This window comes from Leptonotus elevatus, chromosome 16, assembly GCF_054856555.1.
Source record: "Leptonotus elevatus isolate MCC_2025b chromosome 16, RoL_Lele_1.0, whole genome shotgun sequence".
Lineage (NCBI taxonomy): Eukaryota > Metazoa > Chordata > Actinopteri > Syngnathiformes > Syngnathidae > Leptonotus > Leptonotus elevatus.
The window spans coordinates 5,974,387-5,988,289 of record NC_141254.1 but is presented as its reverse complement, the minus strand read 5'-3'; the positions used below and the strand labels follow the sequence as shown (position 1 = coordinate 5,988,289).

At 36.4% G+C, this 13,903-nt stretch overlaps 1 protein-coding gene across 3 annotated transcripts in view; it reads left to right on the top strand.

The window, feature by feature from the left end:
• Positions 1 to 13,903, top strand: part of LOC147160451 (uncharacterized) — an 81,834-nt gene that overhangs the window by 1,728 nt on the left and 66,203 nt on the right. For 2 of the 3 annotated variants that reach the window (XR_015090388.1, XM_086057778.1), the window contains exon 1: positions 6,470 to 6,637. The gene's annotated coding sequence lies outside the window, so the exon portion shown is untranslated. Of the gene's footprint in view, positions 1 to 3,594; positions 3,685 to 6,469; positions 6,638 to 13,903 lie in introns of those variants that run through there. The other variant, XM_086057777.1, reaches the window with a different exon arrangement.

Sequence of the window (13,903 nt, the reverse complement as noted above, 5' to 3'; positions counted from 1 at the left end):
AACAAGTCACTTGGAGGTAAAAAAAAATATTCCGAAAAACAGAACACCAGCTCTGTTTTTCGGAATAATTTTGTTTCTGTTTTTTTGATTTCCCCCCTCCCCCCCGTTTTTCTGAATATTTTTTTCAGCCTGTTTTTCTGAATATGTTTTTGACAGAAAAAAATATTCAGTAAAACAGAAGAAAATATTCAGAAAAACTGAAAATAAAAATAAAAATACTCAAAAAAACAAAACTCCCCCCAAAAATGTTTTGCAATACGCTTCTGTAGAAATCACAGTATTTGGTTAATATGTGTTTGTCTCACTAGAATAGAATCAAATACATTTTCAAAGGACCCCTCTAAATGGCTAAAATGACCTAATAATGACCACTGTAAACCAAAACGACAACTTCTCAGCCAATTTTAGGTGGGAACATGGGAAGTATGCAAGTATGCTCATAATTCAGAATAACTTGCTGAATTCTGAGTTCCATAAACTTAGCAAGGCTTCAGAGGACTTCATTAACTTTGAAAGCAAAGTCAAAGGTGCATCATGAGGGGGTCTGCCTCTGAAAGTCCCGAATTGTGCATGTGTACATGACTGACACTTCCACCAGATGGTGAGCCGCATAGCTTCATGTCAGAGTCCCCACCTCGCTGCCCACTGACACATTCCTGAGAGACCCGTAGTGAGCAGCTCTGTACACGTTCCTCCAGAGGAAGTGGACTCGTTAGAAGCCCTCCTTGCAACTGCTTTCCCTTCATTTGGCTTTCTACCAACACTTGACAACATGTACAGTAGTTTTACAGTATTGTATGTCATATACTCATATAAACAAACAATTTACGTCCACTTTCTTGTTGTCAGTCAGTTTCACAAGTATTTGGACAAATTATGATTTTATCTCTGTAGACTGTCATGTTAAATTTAAGATGTTTCACACAAAAAAAAGAAGGTATGTGCCAATTAGAGATTCCTCAGAAGTATTTGGATAAAGTGACATACTGTAAATGTAGTACAGGTAATCATTTTTTAATGCTTAAATGTAAATACTATGGGTGTCAAAATGATCGCGTTAATATCTCGTTAACCTAAAGTGCCTTTAACGGCACTCATTTTTTTTAAATGCTCGATTAACGACCGCCCCTTATTTGGAAAGCCTCAACTAAGGGAATTCCAGTCACGGCGCAGAAGAAATGTCCACGTCGAAACTACCCAAGAGAAATGCACTAGAGCTAAAACAGACAATGTTTAAGGGGCCATTTCTTCTTCATCATCTTCTTTTACTTCTTCCTCCTTTACTTCTTCTTCTACTTCATCGTCATCATCATCATCATTGCCTAGTACCTGGCGATTCAATTCGTATCATGATTCATAGGTCACGATTCGATTCGATACCGATTCATCCCGATACGAATCTATAAATTGATTATTGCGATTTTTTTTAAACTCACATTTTGAAAATACTATGAAATACTAATCAGTAAACTTGTAAGATTTGTATGAAATTTTTTTTATTTAGTCTGTGCTGTTTCTTGTTTAAACAGCACTGAAATCAAATATTAAGGCTTAGTCTTCCATTAATATAACATTCTTCCATGCTACTTCATCATCATCATTATCATCATCATCATCATCATCTTGTTCTACTTCATCATCATCATCATCATCATCTTGTTCTTCTACTTCATCATCATCATCTTGTTCTTCTACATCATCATCATCATCATCATCATCATCATCATCATCTTGTTTTTCTTCTACTTCATCATCATCATCATCATCATCATATCATCATCATCATCATCATCATCATATCATCATCATTAGGGGTGTGAATTGCCTAGTACCTGGCGATTCGATTCGTATCACGATTCATAGGTCACGATTCGATTCGATACCGATTAATCCTGATACCAATCTTTAAATACATTTTTGCGATTTTTTAAACTCAAATTTAGAAAATACTAATCAGTAAACTTGTACATGTACACTGTAAGATTTGTATGAAAATGTATTTATTTATTTGAAAAATCAGGTTGCAGTCTGTTGCATGTTTGAACAGCACTGAAATAAAATATTAAGGCATAACATAACATAACATTCTTTCATGCTTAATGTGTAAATCCTAACCCTAAGTAAGACGTTTTGTTGAATATTCCCATAAAAATTGAATGTTTAAAAATCGATTCTGCCGCATATCGAATCGATTTGAGAATTGCGCGCTGTAATATCACGATATATTGCAGAATCAATTTTTTCTAATCATCATCATCATTCTTCCTTCTTTTTTTTAAAAGAAAGACTCCAGTGGGCAATTTCTAACACAAACCTGACACCAACTGAGATTTTGATCTATGTGCTTCAATAAAGTAACAAGTGACCAAATAGTATTTGGCCAAAACACTCAACATAGCATTGTGTCAACTGTGCAAATATTGTGGAGCCCTTGGTCTGGTTTGTGAAAACCTCTTAAAGGATGTCTTGGGAAATGAAGGTCAACATTATAGAACATTTTACACACCAAAATTAATTGACCATAATCATGTTGCACTACCTGCACCAATTCTTAGACGTCATTCCCGGCGGACTAAAAGTTTTAGTCTTACAGCCACCAAATTGTCAGGTGTGCTGGGGGCATGTCCAGCAAAAGCTGCACTGATTGCAAAATATAGGGCAGGGCTCCTAATGGGAGGGCAAGCAATCCTTACTAGGCTACTAGTCTACTGTACAAGCAATTAAAAAGTGTATTTTCCACAACATTTTCTCGTTAAATAAAAGCTGAGAGTTTACAGTTTATCTTCATTGTTTGATCACAGATCCATGTAAAGGCAAACTCATTAATTAACTCATTCACTGCCATTGATGACTATAGACGTCAAAAATTCATGTGAACTATTTCTATTAGTTTAAAAAAAAAATTTTTTTTTAATGAAAACCTAGAATTTTTTTATTGTACATTTATAACAGATATAAAATGTGTGATTAATCGTGAGTCAACTATTTAAGTCATGCAATTAATTCAGATTAAAATAGTTTGATGCCCCTTTTTTTTAAATTAGGGGCGTGAGGCGATTACATTTTTAAATTGTAACTAATTACATGACTTCACTAGTTATCTAACGAATAATCATACATTTTATATCTGTTCTAAATTTACAATAAAAAAAATCTAGGTTTTCATACTCTTGTTAGCAAAAATGGAAAAAAAATGTTAAACTGATCGAAATAGTTCAAACGAATTTTTGACTTCTATAGCCGTCAATGGCAGTGAATGAGTTAAAATGCTATTAGTGTAGAAATGACTCGAAAACTTCTAAAACTGTGACAGATTTGTTTGAGCATGCAACAAATAATCACATTTTAAAACTTCCTAACAAATGTGTTTGCCTTTCACAAGCACATAAAGACTCACGTTGCACACAGACAAGACAAGAGATGACCTTGGCGATCTCGGGGCTGTCAACTCACAAGACCTTCCCCCTCATTGTTTAGTCTTCATCATGAAATATTTAATTCTGCACCGAAGAGGAATCTGAGGACGCTCTTATCATTTTCCTGTCATTACCCTTCATCTTGCATGCTGATAGGACTTGTCTTTTTCCATTCCAGACAGACGCTGTTGTAGGTTAGCAGACGAAGAAGGAATTCCCCCCTGGCTGCACAACAAGCATTTTAAAATGTTGCGAGCCCCCCGGGAAGGTCAGTGCGTGTGCTCGGTGAGGCCTTTAAGTGTGTGACGACGATGTGTTTATTTTGTAAACGACAAGAGGATGTGGTGAGCCGCAAGCACCGCGAGTGGCGCGCTCTCTGAGACGAGCTGCAACTTCAACAACAGTTCCAAGCACATGGCTCCACGCGTGCTTCTCAAGGATACGTGAGAGCGTTACGGGTTATCGAAGTGCATTCAAGGCTTATATTGTCATTTAAGTTGACAATTAATAGCATGAAGGCCACACTTGTTTTGCTTCAGATGTGAATGAGGACAACGGTTGTGGACTTTTTAGTGTTATTATTTTGAGATATAAAATTTGGAGACGTAACATGAGAAAAAAAATGGTTCACCTGTTTTCTGAGTTTGGTCATGTGACATACGCAAGCTGAGCCGTGATTGGTCGTTGCCTGATCTTGCTGCTTTATTCATATTCCGCAAATCATAATATCTTGTTTCGAGAAGTGATGCCACATAGAAGAGAATATAAAGTGGAAGTCAACCTTAAACATTTTTTGACAATAATATGTTATATGTGACCTCGCTAGTCTAAACATGACATTCTGATTAACTCATTCACTGCCATTGACGCCTATAAACGTCCAAAAATCATTAAAACAATTTCTATTCGTTTAACATTTTTTTCCCACTTTTGTTAACGAGTATGAAATCCTAGACTTTTTTTTAATAATCTTTTTTTTAATTTTTTATAAAAGATTATTAAAAATTAGGGGCGTCAGGTGATTTTTTAAAAATTGTAATTAATCGCATTACTTCAATAGTTAACTCACAATTAATCACAAATTCTAAATCTGTTCTAAATGTACAATATTTTTTTTCTTCTATGTTTTCATACTCTTGTTAACAAAAGTGGAAAAATGGTTAAACTAATAGAAATAGTTCAAATACATTTTTGAAATCTTTAGCCATCAATGGCAGTGAATGAGTTAATATTACATTTGTGGAATATGAGTTATGAAGCAAAATCCAGACGTTTCTATCCATCTCAGGGGGCGGCCATTTTGCCACTTGCTTGAATTTACAGACTGCAAGGTGAAAATGGGTGAGTATCCCAGTTCTGAGGTTATACAATTATTCATTCATTTCAAAACTTAGTACTCAAAACTACCATGATATGCTCATGCTCATTCATCCCTGCACGTTGGACATCGAATCGTAATGCCGCTTCAATCGAACCAAATTGAATTGTTTCACTTTAAAATGAACCATCTTTGAATCACATCACACCCATATGTATTATGCGTATCGAATCATCTTTTTATTAGAGATATGCACACCACGAATAATTACTGTAACATATTTCTGATTTTCTTTTGCTATTTGCTGCCATTTTAACACTAGTTCATGTCTGTTTGTCCATGTAGTGTTCACTATTCACACTTACCATATACGCCAAAGTGAGCAGAAGTTCAACAGTTCCCTTGCAGACCGAGACCCATCTCTTCAAGTAGGCTTGGACCAGTGTTTTGGTGTGCATGGGCAATGGAGCCACACGAGCAGGGCAATAATCCACTTTATACAGTTCTTTTATCATTTTGAATTTGTTTACCGGGGAAGTTAAACCAACATTTTTTTTTTTTTTTTACAGTAATATGTTCTGTGCAGCCCCACTAGTCTAAATACCGTATTCTAATTAAACTGGAATATGAATGAATTTGATCCATCTCAGGGGGCAGCCATTTTGGCACTTGCTGTCAACTGAAGATGACATCACAGTTGCTCAGGGCTCAGGTAACGGCCAATCACATGACCAAACTCAGAAAACAAGTGAGCTGTGATTGGTCGGTACCTGAGCCCTGAGCAACTGGGATGTTATTTTCAGTGGACAGTTACGTGGCAAAATGGCCGCCCCCTCAGTTGGATAAAAACAGGTGGATTTTGCTTCTTAACTCATGTTCCACAAACACATAATAATATATCATTGTAAAGAAAGTTTTTGGGATAACTTCATTTCAGCCTTTAGTGTGCACGATTCAGTTTATCTCACTTGGTTGTTGACATACAAATGAATAATAAGTGTACAGTACTTGCAAAGGAGTAGTTTGAGTTTGTCTTTGAGCCATTAGTTAATGATTAACTTCTCACCAAGCTTAAGCTTGCCTGCGATGTGCTTTTGTTAACTTAAAAAACCTCCCGCTGGCCTCCACCACTTTTTTTTTGTTATTGTTCCTGCCGCAAGCTGTCACACTTTGAACCCCCTTCTCTCTCAGTGACCGCACACTTACGATTGTCATGACACACGTCCCGGTAGCCGGCCAGCAGAAAGCGTCTGTCCGTGTTGTTTTTGTTTTGCTGTGTTTCTCGGGAAGTTGAGCTTCTCCTGTCCGAGCCCATTTCCAGTCCTCCACCTGACTTCCAATAATCTCTTCCATGGGGAGGGAGGAGATGTAAACAAAAAAGATAGATGGCGGGTTATTATGTTCCATGAAAGAATGAGAGATCTTTGCGGGTGTTATTATGACTTCATGAGTTGTGTAATATCATCTGCCAGCAGGCCGAATAATGGAGCTGTTCTTGTGTCAGTGTGCTGAACACTTTTACCCTACGGCCCTGTCCTCTAAACTCAACAACAACTTCTGTCTCCTAAGGTCTCTCGCTCGCTCGCTCTCTCTCTCCCTCCCTTTCTCCGCCGTTCACTTGCCCTCTCCCACCCTTTCAAGTGCCGTTTGGTACACTTTCACTCCTCTACCTTCTCAAACTCTGTCCCTCCCTTTCTCTCTCGCCCCCCCCCCCCTCTACTTCACCCTTCTCTTGTCTTCCTTGTTTTGCTCACACTCTGATAGCGTGTCCCTGCCATGTGGTTGACTGTCCCTCTCTCTGGCCTCAGCAGTACGTGCAGAGGAAGGCGCCGTTGGGTTGGCCTCGGCATCCCCTCCTTTGTTTTTGTTTTTTTTCTAGCACCCCCTCACTCCGGCTCACTTGGTAAGACAACATTTTTCTTGACTCTCCCCAACAAGTTGTGCACTGCTTGTGTAATGTTATTCACTTGCCTATGTGTGTCAGTGTGTGATGTTGCTGCTGTGACGCAGCTCTAATAATAATAATAAAAAAAAAAGGTCTCGCTGTCGCTGTTAGGGAATGATTTGAGGACACGGGAGCGTAGTGGCGTGAGTGCATTTGTGAGGGGGGGGGCACACATGAGGTACTGGTTGTGGTAGCGGCACTGTTTTGACAGGCAGTCCTAGAACAATCGCACTCGCTGACCCCTCTTACCGAATGCGCACGAGGATAAAATTGCCTCCCACAATTCTCCCCCCCCTCTCTCTGTCACTCACTCACCCTCCTCTCTGTGTTCAGTCCGTTTCTACTCTCTCCATCCCCTTGGGAGTTTTTTTTGTTTTGTTTTTTTGGTGCTTTATACCAAGGAGGTCTGCACTGATGATTAGATCAGTGAGCAGACATCTGCTTGTGTTTGCTGCTCATCTGTCACCAAAGCTGTCAAGACTCATGTACCCTTGTCCGGTGGACCTGAACTGAAACCACTACACGCACCGCCCGCTTTTAGCTGTTTTTAAAAGCCCAACTAATTCCCTCCCACATGCAATCCGAGTTTAGCGCGGCTCACTTTTGAGAGTCGTTTCAAAGCAGTTTGTCTCCATCTAGCGAGGGTAGCTGGTAACTGCAGGTTTTGGTGTCATCGGGTTCATGATGAAACTCTGTGCTCCTTGCTGGGGCCGCTCTCATGCATTTTTTATGAATTGGATTGTTTTTAAAGGAAGGGATTTGTGTTTGAGCCTTCAACAGATTAGGCCTGTGTGGTTATTTTAACAGCATTTTCTTTGACTTCAACTTTTCATGCATCTTTGCTTGAAGTGGATTTTATACTGAGAGATATTTAAGCTATTTAGAGACAGTGACAATGGGAGTTATCAAATACGTTAGACTTACTTTAGTTACCTAATAGTTCTGTGATTAATGAGGCCATTTCCCAAAGCAAGTATCGATTGATCTAGATTATTTTATAGTTGTGAATTTTGTCCATTATAAGTGTAATTATGTTTTTTTTTATTTAAACACTGCTTGACTATCTATCTGAGGATACAGTGTCAGTTTTTGACGTCAGCTATGTCACATGACTTTTCAGGCAGTTATTGGGCTCAATATGACGCAAACATGAAAACTGGAGTTCAGGACCTTCAGAGAGATTTTTGTTTTCCATTAGAAATATCTCAAAATCTGTACGTCAGTAAATCAATAAAATAGCTGACGACACAATGTAGCCAAATGCAATTTATCATATAAACTGAAGGCAATGAGCGGAATAATTTGCAATTGTATTTAATTTAATAATTTATGATGGATGGACTTTTGTTGTTTTTACAATCTACTAATAGTAAGGTTTATGTTAATGAGCTATTCAGTGTGGTCAGTGGTATTTTCCTAAGTGGCCAGTAGAGGACACCAGAGATCCTTAAATGGGTGTTGAGAGACAAACTAGCAGGGTGCAGTCACCATGGCAACTTGATCTTATACAGCTAAAACATCTTCCTGCAGCCTGTTCTCCTTGTTGTGCTCCCCAGTGGTACGGGGCTTTATGTTTTTGGAAAAAGTTCTTAACTGTACATGTAATTGGGGCCACAAAATAAATATTACGATTATTGTTATGATCATTCTTCTTATTTTTTTTATTGCAATTATACATTTTGACAACTATTATTGCACTTTAACTAGATTCAGCAGAATATAATACAAAATAAAAAAAATATCCCAAATTTGTCCCTGTATTTTACAAGGGCTGATCAAAATTACGATTTTTTTTCACATTTTATAGATACTTATCAGTATGTAGAGGTTGTTTAAAAAAAAGAAAAAAAGGCATACTTACATTCCACCAAATTGGGGACCGTATTATACACAAGTACAAAAAAAAGACAGTTTTTTCGGGATGATTTTGGAGCAGGGGTGAATTATTCACCGACAAATGACGGTAACCGTATTAATCATTTCAGATATTTCCGTGGGTAAAATAGCAAAAGCTTGTGGCAAAAATATAACGAGTCGTACCAAGGGCACATACACTTAAAAACTTTATTCATTTCCAACTTGAAAACATTAATTTTTTTAAACAATGGTCTAATCTAACTTAGGTTCCAATTGGAGCTGTCAAACGATAATAAAAAAAAATCTGATTTATCACATCTTAGAATTTTGATTAATCACGATTAATCGCTTAATTAAAAAGGCTTTTTTATCAAAATATTTTGTCCGCCCAATTTAAAGAACACCTGTTATCTGTTTTTCACATTTAATGTTAAGAGGACGTCTTCAAAAATGTTGTATCCACTACACACGCTCATCCTCCTCTTTTTCTAATCAGTTAATTACTTGCAAAATTTAAATAGGAAAAAAAAGACCCCAATAGTTTGACATGAACAAATATTCAGAATGTCATACGCAAACATTACTTTTAATTCATGTAGTTATGTTTATTGCTCAAACACAACCTGTGCTAAAATTTTGATAAATGTACTCATTCACTGCCATTGACGGCTATAGACGTCAAAAATTCATTTAAACTATTTCTATTTTGAAGAATGATGTTTTATAAATAATAATAAAGTATAAATTACACAAAAATAAGCCAATAATTTGTTTATTTTTTCATGTGATGTATTGGAACTAGTGCCGTCAAAGTGAAAGCGTTAACTAATTAACTCATTCACTCCCATTGGCGGCTATAGACGTCAAAAATTCATTTGAACTATTTCTATTAGTTTAACATTTTTTCCACTTTTGTTAACAAGAGTATGAAAACCTAGACTTTTTTTATTGTACATCTAGAACAGATATAAAGGTTGTGATTAATCGTGAGTTAACTTGTGAAGTAATGCGATTAATTATGATTAAAATTTTAATCGCCTGACATCATACATTTTTTATAATCTTTTCTCTTTTTTTCCCCCGCGTCAGGCAATTACAATTTTTTTTTTAATTAATTGCATGACTTCAATAGTTAACTCACGATTAATCACAAATTTTATATCTGTTCTAAATGTATGATAATTTTTTTCTAGGTTTTCATACTCTTGTTAACAAAAGTGGAAAAAATGTTAAACTAATAGAAATAGTTCAAATTAATTTTTGACGTCTATAGCCGTCAATGGGAGTGAATGAGTTAATTAGTTAACGCTTTAACTTTGACAGCACTAGTTCCAATACATCACATGAAAAAATAAACAAATTATTGGCTTATTTTTGTGTAATTTATACTTTATTATTATTTATAAAACATCATTCTTCAAACCTATATTGTATAGTTTATATAGAAATTAGATGTTATTAATAAATAAAGGAACATTTATGACCACAAACACACATACACACACACACAAAAGTACAGAAAATTGGTACTGTCGAGTGTTGTTTCCAAATTTGTAACCTGCAGGCTCAAATGTGAAAAGTACACAATACAACCCTAGTTAATAACACACCCATCACCAATTAACTGCACACAATTATTATTTTATCTGTTCAAGTACTGAAAAGTCTCCAGTAGAGGGAGTTGCAAATCCTGAATAACTCAAGTGGACAGTGGTGGCTTTTCACTTGTTCCTTGACTTGGTAAATTGGTGCACTTCTTCTTTTTTGTGTCTGTGCATCCCGCTGAGATCATTGTACACGGGCAGAACTGGTTCTTGGAGAGGCATAAAAAAAAAACATGCAGCTCATGCGTAGCCAGAGAAAAAGCACACTTTTTGGCACAACATCAAGTGTATTTTAACCTGCTGTTCCCAGGGAGGAGCTTGGTGGGTGGTGGGTGCCTCATTCACAGACCATGAAAACTATAAAATGGAGCAAGAGCACTGCCAAGATCTTGTTTCACTCGGGGGCCCACAGAGGTGGGGATCCGGACGCTCACTTAAAGTTAAAGCAGCACAGATTGTCACACATTGCTCTCGACTAGGGGTGTCAAAATTGGTGCCTCAATTTTGAGTTGCTTTGACGCCACTAATGTTTTTAACACGCGATTAATGGCCGCCCCTTACTTGGAAAGCCTGCACTGTGGGAAGTCTAGTCACAACGCAGCAGACACGCCCACATCAAAATTGAGCAGTAATACATTTCATAATAAATAATGCATATATTTGTGGAGACTGTGGTCAAGTTGTTTTTTTACAATTTTAAAAATGTGCAGAATTTCACACGTTACTTAATGTTAAAGACTAGACAGTTCTTAACATGAAAAGAAAAATGCACTGAGCTGTCACCAATGTATTACAAAATCAATTATGCCATCTAGTGGCAGAAAAAAGACCTCAACACAACACAATATCACACTCGTTTTTTTACAGTACAGTACATCTTTTTAATTCTAACTCTATTTTATCTTTTTTTTAAATCTATTTTTACTCCACTTTAATCTTAACAAGAGTGTGAAAACCTATCAAATTAAAACTTAAAATATTGTACATTTTGTTTTATATTTAGAACAGATATAAAAACTTGTGATTAATCGTGAGTTAACTATTGAAATCATGCGATTAATTACGGTTAAAACATTTAATTGCCTGATACGCCTACTCTAGACATTTATCACTAATTGTTATTTTGAGCATTACAATCGAGTGATGGTGTACATTGTTACTTTTGTGTTTTAAGCATTTATTTTTTCCAAGAAGCTACTGGTCAGTCTTCCTGTTATCTTAAGTTTGAGTTTTTGCTTCTTGGCTTGAAGAGGGTTTTGCGCAAAAACCCACATGACTCCCTGTTAGTGTTTTCAATTTTCTCTTGGCTCACAGGGAATAACTCCATTAATTTTTACAAACATCTGTAATTTTCGATATTTATGTATTTTAGTTTGTTTAAAAATACACATTTTCCCCATCTCACTCTAAAATGTAGGCTTTGATTCTTGGCAATTAGAGGGGGACACAGCTTTAATTTGCGCCAACTGCCATTTTAAGCACTACGAAAGTCTGACATTTTGGCCTCCACATGTTTCTTCACATTTATTCTCAACCTCACCCATATGCAAATTAGTAGCGTCTGTACGGTCTGATGAGAACATGAGTTGAGTGACAAAAAGTGACATCCATCGAATAAACTATTTATGATCAGCTATGACAGAAAAGGAATTGGAGTAAAGTGTTGTGAAATATTAAATATATTTGCATAAAAAACTGATAGCCATGCCTTTTCTGTGTTTTTTTTTCTTTCTTAAAAAAACAAACGTGCCTCAAGTGTGTCTCCGCATTTTCAACTCACCTGACCGCTGTGTGTCGCGCATTGCAGAATTCCCAAAACAAACACCTTCATATGGAGGTAAATTTGGTGCAAAACTAACTTGTGCAAAAAATTTGTACCTGTAGAAAAAAGTCTAAATTTGTATCTGTAAAAGTCGTGATTTGTATCTGTAAAAAAAATGTGTGCCTGTAAAAAAAAAAATTGTGTCTGTAAAAGAAATTTGTACCTGTAAAAAAAAAATGTGTATGTGTAAAACAAATTTGTATCTGTAAAAACAAATTTGTACCTGTAAAAGTCATGATTTGTATCTGTACAAAAAAAAATTCGTACCTGTACAAAAAGTATAAATTTGTATCTGTAAAAGTTGCGATTTGTACCTGTAGAAATGACAACTTGTAGTCAAAGAAGTCGCCACTAGGAGTCACAAGTGGTTTTTCTGCTGCTGTCCAGTGACGTGAGTTTTGCCCCATTTATCTCGCTACAAAAGGTGCAAAACTGATTTGTACTTGTAGAGCGCCGTGATTTGTACTTGTAAAGAAGGGGGCGGGCTCTGGTGAATGAAGGGTTGTTTTGACCAATCAAGTGAGAAGGATTTGAGCGGATTGGAGCGCAACCTCATTGGTTTAGCGAACGACGGTGGCGGGACTCGCGGAAGGATACAAGCAGGACACATCGTCGCCAACCAACATACATATTAAGAATACTTCTTAATATGTATGTTGAGGAAGAATACTTCAGTATTCTTAATATGTATGTTGAGGAAGAATACTTCAGTCGACTGAAGTATTCTTAATATGTATGTTGGTTGGCGACGATGTGTCCTGCTTGTATCCTTCCGCGAGTCCCGCCACCGTCGTTCGCTAAACCAATGAGGTTGCGCTCCAATCCGCTCAAATCCTTCTCACTTGATTGGTCAAAACAACCCTTCATTCACCAGAGCCCGCCCCCTTCTTTACAAGTACAAATCACGGCGCTCTACAAGTACAAATCAGTTTTGCACCTTTTGTAGCGAGATAAATGGGGCAAAACTCACGTCACTGGACAGCAGCAGAAAAACCACTTGTGACTCCTAGTGGCGACTTCTTTGACTACAAGTTGTCATTTCTACAGGTACAAATCGCAACTTTTACAGATACAAATTTATACTTTTTGTACAGGTACGAATTTTTTTTTGTACAGATACAAATCATGACTTTTACAGGTACAAATTTGTTTTTACAGATACAAATTTGTTTTACACATACACATTTTTTTTTTACAGGTACAAATTTCTTTTACAGACACAATTTTTTTTTTTACAGGCACACATTTTTTTTACAGATACAAATCACGACTTTTACAGATACAAATTTAGACTTTTTTCTACAGGTACAAATTTTTTGCACAAGTTAGTTTTGCACCAAATTTACCTCCATACCTTCATGTTCACCCAGTTGAAAATGTAGCTGCTTTGTTTGAGACATGACTCATGCTCACGCTGTATGATCTGGAGTCAATTTTCCACTCGCCTTTTTTGTTTGTTTTATGCTTATTTTTTATTTTTTTATTATTTGTCACTTATGTATCATTAACTGCCATTGACGTCTATAAACGTCCAAAAAATCATTGAAACTATTTTTATTAGTTTAAGATTTTTTTCCACTTTTGTTAACAAGATTATGAAAACCTAGACATTTGAAAAAAAAAATCTTAAAAAAAAAAGAAAAAGGAAAGGTTAAAAAATTAGGGGCGTAATTGTAATTAATCGCATGACTTCAATAGTTAACTCACGATTAATCACAAATTTAAAATCTGTTCTAAATGTACGATCATTTTTTTCTAGGTTTTCATACTCTTGTTAACAAAAGTGGAAACAATTTTAAACTAATAGAAATAGTTCAAATGAATTTTTGACGTCTATTGCCGTCGATGGCAGTGAACACAGAGCTGTTTGGTCTGAGTTGCTCTACAGCTAAAGTATACATTTAGAATTGTAATCAATCTGAATGGCATTGCGAGAGTTCC